Raw genomic sequence first — 15915 nt, forward strand, 5'->3', positions numbered from 1 at the left:
CTACTACTTGCCCGCTTGATCCTATTCCATCTCATCTCCTTCAAGCCATTTCTCCTGCAGTTGTACCTGCACTCACACCAGTGTTGGGAAGGTTACTTTGGAAATGTAATAGGTTACAGATTACAAGTTACCCTGTTTAAAATGTAATAGTAGTGTAACTTTTTCAATTACTTTATTAAAGTAATGTAACTAATTACTTTTGAGTACTTTTTGATTACTTTTATAAATTTGTGAAAATTAAAGAATAATAAATAAAAGCATATACATCAACTTAAATACAGTTATCTAATAAGCATGTGACGTATTCTGTGTAATAAACTCCTGAAATATTGGTGTTTTTTTTAAACTGCTGTCTCTTTGTATATGATGATAGTTTTCCTAAAATAAGTAAAATGCACATGAAGTGACACAGAGCAGTTTTAGGAATTATGAGGAATATTGAGGCGGCAGAGGTTGAAAACACTGCGAGCTTCAGTAGACCTATGTGTAGTAAATGAAAACATGTCTTTGCCATTCATTTACAGGAGGGGCGGACTGGGAAAAAATTCAGACTGGAAAATTCAAACTCATACAAACAAATTCATGGACAAAACTATTTTTTGTTTGGACCTGACATAAAAAAAGGTTTAAATCTTTAATTTGGGGACATGCAAAATAATTAAAAGTTCTCTCCTGAACTGCACCTTCATTTCCATTTTTCTCTTCAGTCTCTTAATTTTGCCCTGTTATCCATCTCTCTCGTGACTTTAATACTCAAGATTGAACAAAACTAAACTTTACAATACAATACTCTACAATACTACAATATCTTTATAGAAAAATCCTAATACTGTACACGAGTCATGTTTTTTCCTTACAAAAGTTTAACATGCTTTTATTTGCCTATATAAAAGTAAAATAACCTTTTTTTTTTTTGCAAATGGATTTGTATTTATTTTTAAATAAATACATTTGTAAAATAATTTTACATTTTTGGTTATCAGAGCTAAACAATAGTAACCATTTTCTCTGGATTTATAGTTAAATATTAAAATGTTAATTTTCGTAAGGGTTGTGTTGTTGTCTGTCGTAGCTCCCCCTAAACCTATAAAAAAAATCTGAATTTTTTTCAGCTAAATTACTACTGTAACATTACAACAGATAATAATGATGTCCTTTATATAGTATTTTGAGTGATGACTGATGAGCAACGTGCTGCTGCTTGATTAAATAAATAAAAAAACAAAGACAAAAAAGCATCTTTACAGATTAAACTGACCTGAAACCCTGAACAGGAGTTCTGCTTCTCTGTTCCAGCAGTCCACTCTATTCTCTCTCTCTCTCTCTCTCTCTCTCTCTCGCATTGATTACTCTGAGTCTGATCCAAATCGTTTGGCGGAGGCGCGGAGAGCGCTCGAGTCATGACTAACAATTCATGACTTATTAGAGATTTAATTATCAAATGGCGGATTCACAAAGGATCGCTTTAGTACATTCGGCAGGCAATTATACAATAATGATATTAAATAGCGGGCCAAATCGGCTGCCAGGCCACCGGGAATTGTCCCGGTTCTCCCGGTGTCCAGTCCGCGCCTGATTTCCACAGACACGCAGAATGTGCAAGTCATATATTGCATTTTTGGGGCTTAATATTCACAGACACTAGTCCATGTCATGTTTTGATTCAAGTGTACTGACCTACTTTTGATTTAGTCATCCAAAATGTGGCATATTCCGTCCGCGTTAGGCATTTCGTTGTTATGACTGGATTCTACGAACCAGACTGTATTTCCGCATCCTGGAAATTATTAGGGCGGTATGTCTCAGAATAGTCAGTGCAATTTGGGAAAGACATCAGTTAAATCTGTATGTGGATGTGTGTAAATATTCAAATGTAATCCCCTTTGTAATCATTAAAAATTTCATAAGTAACTGTAATTTAATTACTCATTTTTTCTTAGTAACTGTAACTAATTACAGTTACAATAATTTTGTAATTAAATTACGTAACGCCGTTACATGTAACTAGTTACTCCCCAACACTGACTCACACACATCATCAACACATCCCTCCACACTGGTGTTTTTCCCTCATCGTTTAGACAGGCACGTATAACTCCACTACTTAAGAAACCCAACCTCAACCCATCTCTTTTAGAGAACTACAGACCAGTTTCCCTTCTTCCTTTCATTGCAAAAACACTTGAACGAGCTGTGTTCAACCAAGTCTCTACATTTCTCACAAACAACAACCTCCTTGACAGCAACCAATCTGGCTTCAGAAGTGGGCATTCAACTGAGACGGCCTTGCTCTCAGTTGTTGAAGCTCTAAGACTGGCAAGAGCAGAATGCAATTCTTCAGTACTTATCCTGCTTGATCTGTCCGCTGCTTTTGACACGGTTAACCACCAGATCCTCCTATCAACCCTACTGGCAAAAGGCATCTCAGGAACCACACTTCAATGGTTTGAGTCCTACCTATCAGATAGGTCCTTCAAAGTATCTTGGAGAGGTGAGGTGTCCAAGTCACAACATCTAACTACTGGGGTGCCTCAGGGCTCAGTTCTTGGACCACTTCTCTGTCTACATGGCATCATTAGGTTCTGTCATTCAGAAACATGGCTTTTCATACCACTGCTATGCTGATGACACTCAACTCTACCTCTCATTCCATCCTGATGATCCGACGGTTGCTATTCGCATCTCAGCTTGTCTAACAGACATTTCTTTCTGGATGATGGACCATCACCTTCAACTCAACCTTGCCAAGACAGAACTGCTTGTGATTCCAGCAAACCCATCGTTTCATCACAATTTCACCATCAAGTTAGGCACATCAACCATAACTCCTTCAAAAACAGCTAGAAGCCTTGGAGTTATGATTGATGATCAGCTGACTTTCTCAGACCACATTGCTAAAACTGTCCGATCCTGCAGATTTGCTTTATTCAACATCAAGAAGATCAAGCCCTTTCTTTCGAAACATGCAGCACAACTCTACCTACCTTTCTAATCTTTTTGTATTCTATTTTCTTTTTATTTATTATGCAATTATATGTGTGTGTGTGTGTGTGTGTATGTGAAAAGATCTCTAACACTAGCTTGCTCTATTCTTTTTTTTAATTCTATCGGTTATTTTTTAATTTTTATTTATTTTTATTATTTAAAATCCCATGCTACGTGTACTGTGTCAATGTCAATGTCAATGTCACCTTTATTTATATAGCGCTTTAAACAAAATACATTGCGTCAAAGCAACTGAACAACATTCATTAGGAAAACAGTGTCAATAATGCAAAAATGATAGTTAAAGGCAGTTCATCATTGGATTCAGTTATGTCATCTCTGTTCAGTTAAATAGTGTCTGTGCATTTATTTGCAATCAAGTCAACGATATCGCTGTAGATGAAGTGTCCCCAACTAAGCAAACCAGAGGCGACAGCGGCAAGGAACCGAAACTCCATCGGTGACAGAATGGAGAAAAAAACCTTGGGAGAAACCAGGCTCAGTTGGGGGGCCAGTTCTCCTCTGACCAGACAAAACCAGTAGTTCAATTCCAGGCTGCAGCAAAGTCAGATTGTGCAGAAGAATCATCTGTTTCCTGTGGTTTTGTCCTGGTGCTCCTCTGAGACAAGGTCTTTACAGGGGATCTGTATCTGGGGCTCTAGTTGTCCTGGTCTCCGCTGTCTTTCAGGGATGTAGAGGTCCTTTCTAGGTGATGATCCACCATCTGGTCTGGATACGTACTGGATCCGGGTGACTGCAGTGACCCTCTGATCTGGACACAGACTGGATCTGGTGGCCACGGTGACCTCGGAACAAGAGAGAAACAGACAAATATTAGTGTAGATGCCATTCTTCTAATGATGTAGCAAGTACATAGGTTGTTATGGGAAGTGTTTCCGGTTCCGGTTTACCTAATTAATGCAGCCTAAAAATCCTTTAACGGATTTGGATAATAAAAGCATATTAGTATGTTATGTGTATGCCAGGTTAAAGAGATGGGTCTTTAATCTAGATTTAAACTGCAAGAGTGTGTCTGCCTCCCCAACAATGTTAGGTAGGTTATTCCAGAGTTTGGGCGCCAAATAGGAAAAGGATCTGCCGCCTGCAGTTGATTTTGATATTCTAGGTATTATCAAATTGCCTGAGTTTTGAGAACGTAGCGGACGTAGAGGATTATAATGTAAAAGGAGCTCATTCAAATACTGAGGTGCTAAACCATTTAGGGCTTTATAAGTAATAAGCAATATTTTAAAATCTATGCGATGCTTGATAGGGAGCCGGTGCAGTGTTGACAGGACCGGGCTAATATGGTCATACTTCCTGGTTCTAGTAAGAACTCTTGCTGCTGCATTTTGGACTAGCTGTAGTTTGTTTACTAAGCGTGCAGAACAACCACCCAATAAAGCATTACAATAATCTAACCTTGAGGTCATAAATGCATGGATTAACATTTCTGCATTTGACATTGAGAGCATAGGCCGTAATTTAGATATATTTTTGAGATGGAAAAATGCAGTTTTACAAATGCTAGAAACGTGGCTTTCTAAGGAAAGATTGCGATCAAATAGCACACCTAGGTTCCTAACTGATGACGAAGAATTGACAGAGCAACCATCAAGTCTTAGACAGTGTTCTAGGTTATTACAAGCAGAGTTTTTAGGTCCTATAATTAACACCTCTGTTTTTTCAGAATTTAGCAGTAAGAAATTACTCGTCATCCAGTTTTTTATATCGACTATGCAATCCATTAGTTTTTCAAATTGGTGTGTTTCACCGGGCTGCGAAGAAATATAGAGCTGAGTATCATCAGCATAACAGTGAAAGCTAACACCATGTTTCCTGATGATATCTCCCAAGGGTAACATATAAAGCGTGAAGAGTAGCGGCCCTAGTACTGAGCCTTGAGGTACTCCATACTGCACTTGTGATCGATAGGATACATCTTCATTCACTGCTACGAACTGATGGCGGTCATATAAGTACGATTTAAACCATGCTAATGCACTTCCACTGATGCCAACAAAGTATTCAAGTCTATGCAAAAGAATGTTGTGGTCAATTGTGTCAAACGCAGCACTAAGATCCAATAAAACTAATAGAGAGATACACCCACGATCAGATGATAAGAGCAGATCATTTGTAACTCTAAGGAGAGCAGTCTCAGTACTATGATACGGTCTAAATCCTGACTGGAAATCCTCACATATACCATTTTTCTCTAAGAAGGAATATAATTGTGTGGATACCACCTTTTCTAGTATCTTGGACAGAAAAGGGAGATTCGAGATTGGTCTATAATTAACTAGTTCTTTGGGGTCAAGTTGTGGTTTTTTGATGAGAGGCTTAATAACAGCCAGTTTGAAGGTTTTGGGGACATGTCCTAATGACAATGAGGAATTAATAATAGTCAGAAGAGGATCTATGACTTCTGGAAGCACCTCTTTCAGGAGCTTAGATGGTATAGGGTCTAACATACATGTTGTTGGTTTAGATGATTTAACAAGTTTATACAATTCTTCCTCTCCTATGGTAGAGAATGAATGGAACTGTTCCTCAGGGGGTCTATAGTGCACTGTCTGATGTGATACTGTAGCTGACGGCTGAATGGTTGCAATTTTATCTCTAATAGTATCGATTTTAGAAGTAAAGTAGTTCATAAAGTCATTACTGCTGTGGTGTTGGGAAATGTCAACACTTGTTGAGGCTTTATTTTTCGTTAATTTAGCCACTGTATTGAATAAATACCTGGGGTTATGTTTGTTTTCTTCTAAAAGAGAAGAAAAGTAATCGGATCTAGCAGTTTTTAATGCTTTTCTGTAGGATATGTTACTTTCCCGCCAAGCAATACGAAATACCTCTAGTTTTGTTTTCCTCCAGCTGCGCTCCATTTTTCGGGCTGCTCTCTTTAGGGTGCGAGTATGCTCATTATACCATGGTGTCAAACTGTTTTCCTTAACCTTCCTTAAGCGTAAAGGAGCAACTTTATTTAAAGTGCTAGAAAAGAGAGAGTCCATAGTTTCTGTTACATCATCAAGTTGTTCTGAGGTTTTGGATATGCTAAGGAATTTGGATACATCAGGAAGATAACTTAAAAAGCAGTCTTTTGTGGTAGAAGTGATGGTTCTTCCATACTTGTAACAAGAAGTAGAATTTACAATTTTGGCTATATGAAGTTTGCACAAAACTAAATAATGATCTGAGATATCATCACTTGGCTGAATAATTTCAACACCATCAACATCAATTCCATGTGACAGTATTAAATCTAGAGTATGATTTCGACAATGAGTAGGTCCTGAAACGTGTTGTCTAACACCAATAGAGTTCAGAATGTCTATAAATGCTGATCCCAATGCATCGTTTTCATTATCAACATGGATATTAAAATCACCAACTATTAAAAGTTTATCTGCAGCCAGAACTAACTCGGATGTAAAATCACCAAACTCTTTAATAAAGTCTGTATGGTGCCCTGGTGGCCTGTATACAGTAGCCAGTACAAACATAACAGAGGATTTATCATTAACATTTGTTTCTTTGGATAATGTTATATGAAGTACCATTACTTCAAACGAGTTATACTTGTAGCCTGCTCTCTGAGAGATCCTGAAAACGTTGTTATAAATTGAAGCAACACCTCCACCTTTGCCTTTTAGACGTGGCTCATGTTTATAACAGTAATCTTGGGGGGTGGACTCATTTAAAATAATGTAATCATCAGGTTTTAGCCAGGTTTCTGTCAAACAGAGTACATCTATATTATGATCAGTGATCATATTATTTACAAAAGGTGTTTTCGTAGAAAGGGATCTGATATTCAATAAGCCAAGCTTTATCATTTGTTTATCCATATTGCTTCTGTTTTTTATTTGTTGAACCTCAATTAAATTGTTAATCTTAACTTGGTTTGGACGTTTTTTGTATTTTCTAGTTCGGGGAACAGACATAGTCTCTATAGTGTGATATCTAGGTGAAAGAGTCTCTATGTGCTGAGAATTAACTGACCTCTGTGACGGGAGGTAGCTAGCAGACGGTCGGTTTAGCCAGTCTGTCTGCTTCCTGACCTGGGCCCCAGTTAGTCAAGTATAAACACTAAGACTATTTGCCATATTTCTAGAGAGAAGAGTGGCGCCACCCCAGGAGGGATGAAGACCATCTCTTTTAAACAGGTCAGGTCTGCCCCAAAAGCTCGTCCAATTGTCTATGAAACCTATGTTATTCTGTGGGCACCACTTAGACATCCAGCCATTGAGTGATGACAGTCTGCTATGCATCTCATCACCACGGTAAGCAGGGAGGGGACCAGAGCATATTACAGTGTCTGACATCGTGCTTGCAAGTTCACACACCTCTTTAATGTTATTTTTAGTGATCTCCGACTGGCGAAGTCGAACATCATTAGCGCCGGCATGAATAACAATCTTACTGTATTTACGTTTAGCATTAGCCAGCACTTTTAAATTTGCCAAGATGTCAGGCGCTCTGGCTCCCGGTAAACATTTGACTATGGTGGCTGGTGTCTCTATATTCACGTTCCGTACAATAGAATCACCAATAACTAGAGCACTTTCATCAGGTTTCTCAGTGGGTGCATCACTGAGTGGGGAGAACCTGTTTAATGTTTTGATCGGAACAGAAGAGCGGTGTTTTGACCCACGACTACGCTGCCTCACCGTCACCCAGTTGCCCTGCTGCTGGGGCTCTGTTTCCGGAACCGAACAATGTACAGGAATCCCTGAGCTAGACGCATCCAAAGCCGTATCTAGAGCCCTAACATTCTTACTGTCCTCAATTAAAGTTTGGATGCGTGTCTCTAATTCTGAAATCTTCTCTGTCAGCCTAACTATTTCCCTACATTTATCACATGTGAATCCCTCATCAGCGACAGAGATAGATAAACTGTACATGTGGCAAGAGGTGCAAGAAACAATGATAGGAGAAGCCATTACTCACAGTGCTTGATGAAAATTCTTACTGCGGTTGTTTGATGAACTTGTGAAAAACTGGAGCGAGGGAGAGGAGAAAAGAAAACAGCGATAGGTTCGAATGAAAACGCTAATGACAGGCTAACGAGTGCTAACGCTTTGCAGGTGTACTGCACTCACGGAAATAAAATAAAAGTGAACGATCAAAGTTAATCTGATAAGATTGATCGATAATATCAGAAATATGGTGTGAATTAAGTTATATTTTACCACTTTAAAAAACAGAGAGTGATAGTAAGATAAAGATTCTAGAGAAAAAAATAAAATAAAAACAGCTACACGGAGCTACAATTTGCTACAGAAGGCCAACAGGAAGTAGAGAAAACACTGTCCAACAGCGTCACCCGCAGGCAGGCTATGTTAACCTATCTAAGACTTGTTATAGCACTTATATATCATTGCTCTTTTCGTTGTTTTTGATTGCTTCCACTGTCTTCATCTGTAAGTCGCTTTGGATAAAAGCGTCTGCTAAATGAATAAATATAAATGAATAAATAAATATAAAGATCTAAGCCTCAAGCATCGACGACAGATTGCTGTTTTTCAATGGAAAGCTTATAAAGAATGTATTTGCTAGATTTGTGTAAGCAGTACACATCAAAACATGAAGAATGAAAACGCAGTACATACCAGATTTGTCATAATAACAAGTCATAAACACATCCACAGCTGTAAATCCCGGTTTAGTTAGGAAGGTAAGGGTCCACATAACGAAATCTCATGGAGGACATTTAGTCAAACGAAGCAATAACTTTGTAATGTGGATGATAATTCCTTTGTTTACGTTTCAGTTCTTCCAAAAATGAAAATTCTGCCATCGTTAACACACCCACAAGTCGTTCTTTACCTGAAATTATTTATTTCTTCTGTTCTTCTGAAGTATGTGGATAACCAAACAGTTTCAGGGTCCCCAGTGACTCCGATAGTATATTTTTTTCCCTACTATGGAAGTTACTGGGGACCTGCAGCTCTTGTTCTGGGGTAAAACAGCAGATAGCATAGCTACCATCAAAAAAATTGGTACTTGCCATTTCTAGAAAGTCAACAATAAATGTCTTTATGTAAAACTATTTATCTTGGCCCGTTCTCTCAGGGAATTATTGGCTTCTTCCTGTTTCTGGCAAAATGCCAGTACCACGTACCAGATGTTCCATTAACATCATTTGTTGAGATATGTCAACAGTTCAACAGTTGGTTACTTGCAAACCATCAATTTAACTCAAAAAGCTGATAAAATACACCATAACCTTATGAAAGACAGATTATTCACAGGTTTTTTTTTTGTTGTTTTTTTACTGTACAACTAATGTAGAACTTTGCTTGGTAATTGATATTTTACATTTTCCCTGTGAGCCAAAAAATGAAAAATATAACTATAGTGGATATTATTAACAAAATCATTAAGTAATGTATAAAGATCACTAATGGTTTTTAGAGGGTTGGTAATATATTAAATTAATGTCTGTCCATCCATCCATCCATCAAACCTGTCACAGGGATAATAGAGTCTTTCCCAGGGTCTCAGGCTGTAGGCAGTAGTGATACGCAGGTCATCTCATAACCCGCGGGTTGGGTCGGGGCAGTGTGTGGTGTGGAAATTGGCACTTTATTTGCGGGCGGGTTGGGGCGGGTCACTAAAAACTAATTTTTTAAAAATCCATTTATGTTGCGTTGAATTTAGTGGTGGAAATTTAGATTCTTTCAAGAGATTTGTTTATTTTCAGTTCGTTCACCAAAATGATTCGTTCACTGATTTGTTTAGTGACCATTTCTTCATATTACACAAATACGCCACAGCAGGTGGCAAAAAAGAGTGTCTTGTGTTATGTCTTAAGTCAAAGAATGTATTTACTTGCGACAAAAACTGATTTGGCTTTATTAAAGTGTGTGTATGATCGCATTAAATAAATAGTCTAAATAAGTTGTTCCGATGAACAAAGCACAAGGTTTTCTTGCATAATTAAACATTTTAATTGCTTGGTAAGACAGTTCATATATTATACATTCACATTAATAAATTGGGGATTAAACGTGGAGTTATGTTCTGTATGCTAAATACGAAAACGAGCGTATGTGCACCTACAATGGCACTTTGTATTTGCTGATTGCTGATCGAGATTTACATGCTGGCCGACTGACCCTGTATACTTTCATTCATTTCGTTCTCGAACGAGATGTATCAGTTCATTCAACTCATTCGCCTACGAAAAGATCGTATTCGTTCACTACATTCAACAAATCGCATGCTCCGTCACATCTTGAGTAACTCTTTGACAGGATGAAACAGTTCACAGAGCTGTTCACGAGCTGCGCATGCACTGCTAATAGCGCCGCGCTCACGCGCTGCTGTGGAGGGAGGAACTTTAGTGAACGAGAAATATGAGTCAATGGATTCGGTGAATGAGAATGATTCGTTCACCTAAAATATTCGTTCATGTACGGACCATTACTAGTGTAAACACCTATAGCCTATATTAAATATTTGGAATATTTTCATATTTTATTAGGTTCTTTGATAAAGTTAACTTCCGTGATGTCCCCGATGCGGGGGGTGGGTCAGGGCGGGTCAAGAAATTTTACTTTATTTGTGGGGCGAGCCAAATTATTTCAGAAAAGCGGGACCCGCGGGTTGGATATTGAATATATTGATATATTGAATATCATTGAATATATTGATATATTGAATATAGGCTCACAAACCAGGTTCAACATAATCCCTGACATTCTTGTACACCCTCAGAGGTTGATGACAGCAGGTGTGATCCCTTTCTACGAAAACACTTTTTGTAAATAATATGATCACTGATCATAATCTAGATGTGCTCTGTTTGACAGAAACCTGGCTAAAACCTGATGATTCAATTATTTTAGTCCACCCCCCAAGATTACTGTTATAAACATGAGCCGCGTCTAAAAGGCAAAGGGGGAGGTGTTGCTTCAGTTTATAACAACGTTTTCAGGATTTCTCAGAGGGCAGGCTTCAAGTATAACTAGTTTGAAGTAATGGTGCTTCATATAACATTATCCAGAGAAACAAATGTTAATGATAAATTAACACTGGCTACTGTTTACAGGCCACCAGGGCACCATACAGACTTTATTAAAGAGTTAGGTGATTTTACATCCGAGTTAGTTCTGGCTGCAGATAAAGTTTTAATAGTTGGTGATTTTAATATCCATGTTGATAATGAAAAAGATGCATTGGGTTCAGCATTTATAGACATTCTGAACTCTATCGGGGTTAGACAACACGTTGTTTCAGGACCTACTCATTGTCGAAATCATACTCTAGATTTAATACTGTCACATGGAATTGATGTTGATAGTGTTGAAATTATGCAGCCAAGTGATGACATCTCAGATAATTATTTAGATTTTTGCAAACTTCATATAGCCAAAATTGTAAATTCTACTTCTTGTTACAAGTATGGAAGAACCATCACTTCTACCACAAAAGACTGCTTTTTAAGTTATCTTCCTGATGTATCCGAATTGCTTAGCATATCCAAAACCTCAGAACAACTTGATGATGTAACAGAAACTATGGACTCTCTCTTTTTCCAGAAACCAGTATGAAACCATGGTATAATGAGCATACTCGCACCCTAAAGAGAGCAGCCCGAAAAATGGAGCGCAGCTGGAGGAAAACAAAACTAGAGGTATTTCGTATTGCTTGGCGGGAAAGTAACCTATCCTACAGAAAAGCATTAAAAACTGCTAGATCCGATTACTTTTCTTCTCTTTTAGAAGAAAACAAAGTATTTATTCAATACAGTGGCTAAATGAATGAAAAATAAAGCCTCAACAAGTATTGACATTTCCCAACATCACAGCAGTAGATTCAAGAGTTTTATTTGTCACATACCAAATTATGACTTTATGAACTACTTTACTTCTAAAATCGATACTATTAGAGATAAAATTGTAACCATTCAGTCGTCAGCTATACTGACCCCCTGAGGAACAGTTCCACTCATTCTCTACCATAGGAGAAGAAGTCAAAAGTCAAAGTCAAAGTCACCTTTATTTATATAGCGCTTTAAACAAAATACATTGCGTCAAAGCAACTGAACAACATTCATTAGGAAAACAGTGTCAATAATGAAAAAATGATAGTTAAAGGCAGTTCATCATTGAATTCAGTTATGTCATCTCTTTTCAATTAAATAGTGTCTGTGCATTTATTTGCAATCAAGTCAACGATATCGCTGTAGATGAAGTGTCCCCAACTAAGCAAGCCAGAGGCGACAGCGGCAAGGAACCGAAACTCCATCGGTGACAAAATGGAGAAAAAAACCTTGGGAGAAACCAGGCTCAGTTGGGGGGGCCAGTTCTCCTCTGACCAGACGAAACCAGTAGTTCAATTCCAGGCTGCAGCAAAGTCAGATTGTGCAGAAGAATCATCTGTTTCCTGTGGTCTTGTCCTGGTGCTCCTTTGAGACAAGGTCTTTACAGGGGATCTGTATCTGGGGCTCTAGTTGTCCTGGTCTCCGCTGTCTTTAAGGGATGTAGAGGTCCTTTCTAGGTGCTGATCCAGCATCTGGTCTGGATACGTACTGGATCCGGGTGACTGCAGTGACCCTCTGATCTGGACACAGACTGGATCTGTTGGCCACGGTGACCTCGGAACAAGAAAGAAACAGACAAATATTAGCGTAGATGCCATTGTTCTAATGATGTAGCAAGTACATAGGGTGTTATGGGAAGTGTTTCCGGTTCCGGTTTACCTAATTAATGCAGCCTAAAAATCCTTTAACGGATTTGGATAATAAAAGCATATTAGTATGTTATGTGTATGCCAGGTTAAAGAGATGGGTCTTTAATCTAGATCTAAACTGCAAGAGTGTGTCTGCCTCCCAAACAATGTTAGGTAGGTTATTCCAGAGTTTAGGCGCCAAATAGGAAAAGGATCTGCCGCCCGCAGTTGATTTTGATATTCTAGGTATTATCAAATTGCCTGAGTTTTGAGAACGTAGCGGACGTAGAGGATTATAATGTAAAAGGAGCTCATTCAAATACTGAGGTGCTAAACCATTCAGGGCTTTATAGGTAATAAGCAATATTTTAAAATCTATACGATGCTTGATAGGGAGCCAGTGCAGTGTTGACAGGACCGGGCTAATATGGTCATACTTCCTGGTTCTAGTAAGAACTCTTGCTGCTGCATTTTGGACTAGCTGTAGTTTGTTTACTAAGCGTGCAGAACAACACCCAATAAAGCATTACAATAATCTAACCTTGAGGTCATAAAAGCATGGATTAACATTTCTGCATTTGACATTGAGATCATAGACCGTAATTTAGATATATTTTTGAGATGGAAAAATGCAGTTTTACAAATGCTAGAAACGTGGCTTTCTAAGGAAAGATTGCGATCAAATAGCACACCTAGGTTCCTAACTGATGACGAAGAATTGACAGAGCAACCATCAAGTCTTATACAGTGTTTTAGGTTGTTACAAGCAGAGTTTTTAGGTCCTATAATTAACACCTCTGTTTTTTCAGAATTTAGCAGTAAGAAATTACTCGTCATCCAGAAGAACTGTATAAACTTGTTAAATCATCTAAACCAACAACATGTATGTTAGACCCTATACCATCTAAGCTTCTAAAAGAGGTGCTTCCAGAAGTCATAGATCCCTTTCAGAGTTTTTATTAATTCCTCATTGTCATTAGGATATGTCCCCAAAACCTTCAAACTGGCTGTTATTAAGTCTCTCATCAAAAAACCACAACTTGACCCCATAGAACTAGTTAATTATAGACCCATTTTCTGTCCAAGATACTAGAAAAGGTGGTATCCTCACAATTATATTCCTTCTTAGAGAAAAATGGTATATGTGAGGATTTCCAGTCAGGATTTAGACCATATCATAGTACTGAGACTGCTCTCCTTAGAGTTACAAATGATCTGCTCTTATCATCTGATCGTGGTTGTAACTCTCTATTAGGGACAGAGTTTTCTCTACTTCCTGTTGGCCTTCTGTAGCAAATTGTAGCTCCGTGTAGCTGTTTTTATTTTATTTTTTTCTCTAGAATCTTTATCTTACTATCACTCTCTGTTTTTTAAAGTGGTAAAATATAACTTAATTCACACCATATTTCTGATATTATCGATCAATCTTATCAGATTAACTTTGATCGTTCACTTTTATTTTATATCCGTGAGTGCAGTACACCTGCAAAGCGTTAGCACTCGTTAGCTTGTCATTAGCGTTTTCATTCGAACCTATCGCTGTTTTCTTTTCTCCTCTCCCTCGCTCCAGTTTTTCACAAGTTCATCAAACAACCGCAGGAAGAATATTTCATCAAGCACGGAGAGTAATGGCTTCTCCCGTCACTGTTACTTGCACCTCTTGCCACATGTACAGTTTATCTATCTCTGTCGCTGATGAGGTATTCACATGTGATAAATGCAGGGAAATAGTTAGGCTGACAGAGAAGATTTCAGAATTAGAGACACGCATCCAAACTTTAATTGAGGACAGTAAGAATGTTAGGGCTCTAGATACGGCTTTGGATGCGTCTAGCTCAGGGATTCCTGTACTTTGTTCGGTTCCGGAAACAGAGCCCCAGCAGCAGGGCAACTGGGTGACGGTGAGGCAGCGTAGTCGTGGGTCAAAACACCGCTCTTCTGTTCCGATCAAAACATTAAACAGGTTCTCCCCACTCAGTGATGCACCCACTGAGAAACCTGATGAAAGTGCTCTAGTTATTGGTGATTTTATTGTACGGAACGTGAATATAGAGACACCTGCCACCATAGTCAAATGTTTACCGGGAGCCAGAGCGCCTGAAATCTTGGCAAATTTAAAAGTGCTGGCTAATGCTAAACGTAAATACAGTAAGATTGTTATTCATGCCGGCGCTAATGATGTTCGACTTCGCCAGTCGGAGATCACTAAAAATAACATTAAAGAGGTGTGTGAACTTGCAAGCACGATGTCAGACACTGTAATATGCTCTGGTCCCCTCCCTGCTTACCGTGGTGATGAGATGCATAGCAGATTGTCATCACTCAATGGCTGGATGTCTAAGTGGTGCACACAGAATAACATAGGTTTCATAGACAATTGGACGAGCTTTTGGGGCAGACCTGACCTGTTTAAAAGAGATGGTCTTCATCCCTCCTGGGGTGGCGCCACTCTTCTCTCTAGAAATATGGCAAATAGTCTTAGTGTTTATACTTGACTAACTGGGGCCCAGGTCAGGAAGCAGACAGACTGGCTAAACCGACCGTCTAGCTGCCTCCCGTCACAGAGGTCAGTTAATTCTCAGCACATAGAGACTCTTTCACCTAGATATCACACTATAGAGACTGTGTCTGTTCCCCGAACGAGAAAATACAAAAAACGTCCAAACCAAGTTAAGATTAACAATTTAATCTGAGTTTCAACAAATAAAAAACAGAAGCAATATGGATAAACAAATGATAAAGCTTGGCTTATTGAATATCAGATCCCTTTCTACGAAAACACTTTTTGTAAATAATATGATCACTGATCATAATATAGATGTACTCTGTTTGACAGAAACCTGGCTAAAACCTGATGATTACATTATTTTAAATGAGTCCACCCCCCAAGATTACTGTTATAAACATGAGCCACGTCTAAAAGGCAAAGGTGGAGGTGTTGCTTCAATTTATAACAACGTTTTCAGGATTTCTCAGAGGGCAGGCTACAAGTATAACTCGTTTGAAGTAATGGTACTTCATATAACATTATCCAAAGAAACAAATGTTAATGATAAATCCCCTGTTATGTTTGTACTGGCTACTGTATACAGGCCACCAGGGCACCATACAGACTTTATTAAAGAGTTTGGTGATTTTACATCTGAGTTAGTTCTGGCTGCAGATAAAGTTTTAATAGTTGGTGATTTTAATATCCATGTTGATAATGAAAACGATGCATTGGGATCAGCATTTATAGACATTCTGAAC

The sequence above is a fragment of the Carassius carassius genome, chromosome 35 (genome assembly GCF_963082965.1).
Source record: "Carassius carassius chromosome 35, fCarCar2.1, whole genome shotgun sequence".
Taxonomy (NCBI): Eukaryota; Metazoa; Chordata; class Actinopteri; order Cypriniformes; family Cyprinidae; genus Carassius; species Carassius carassius.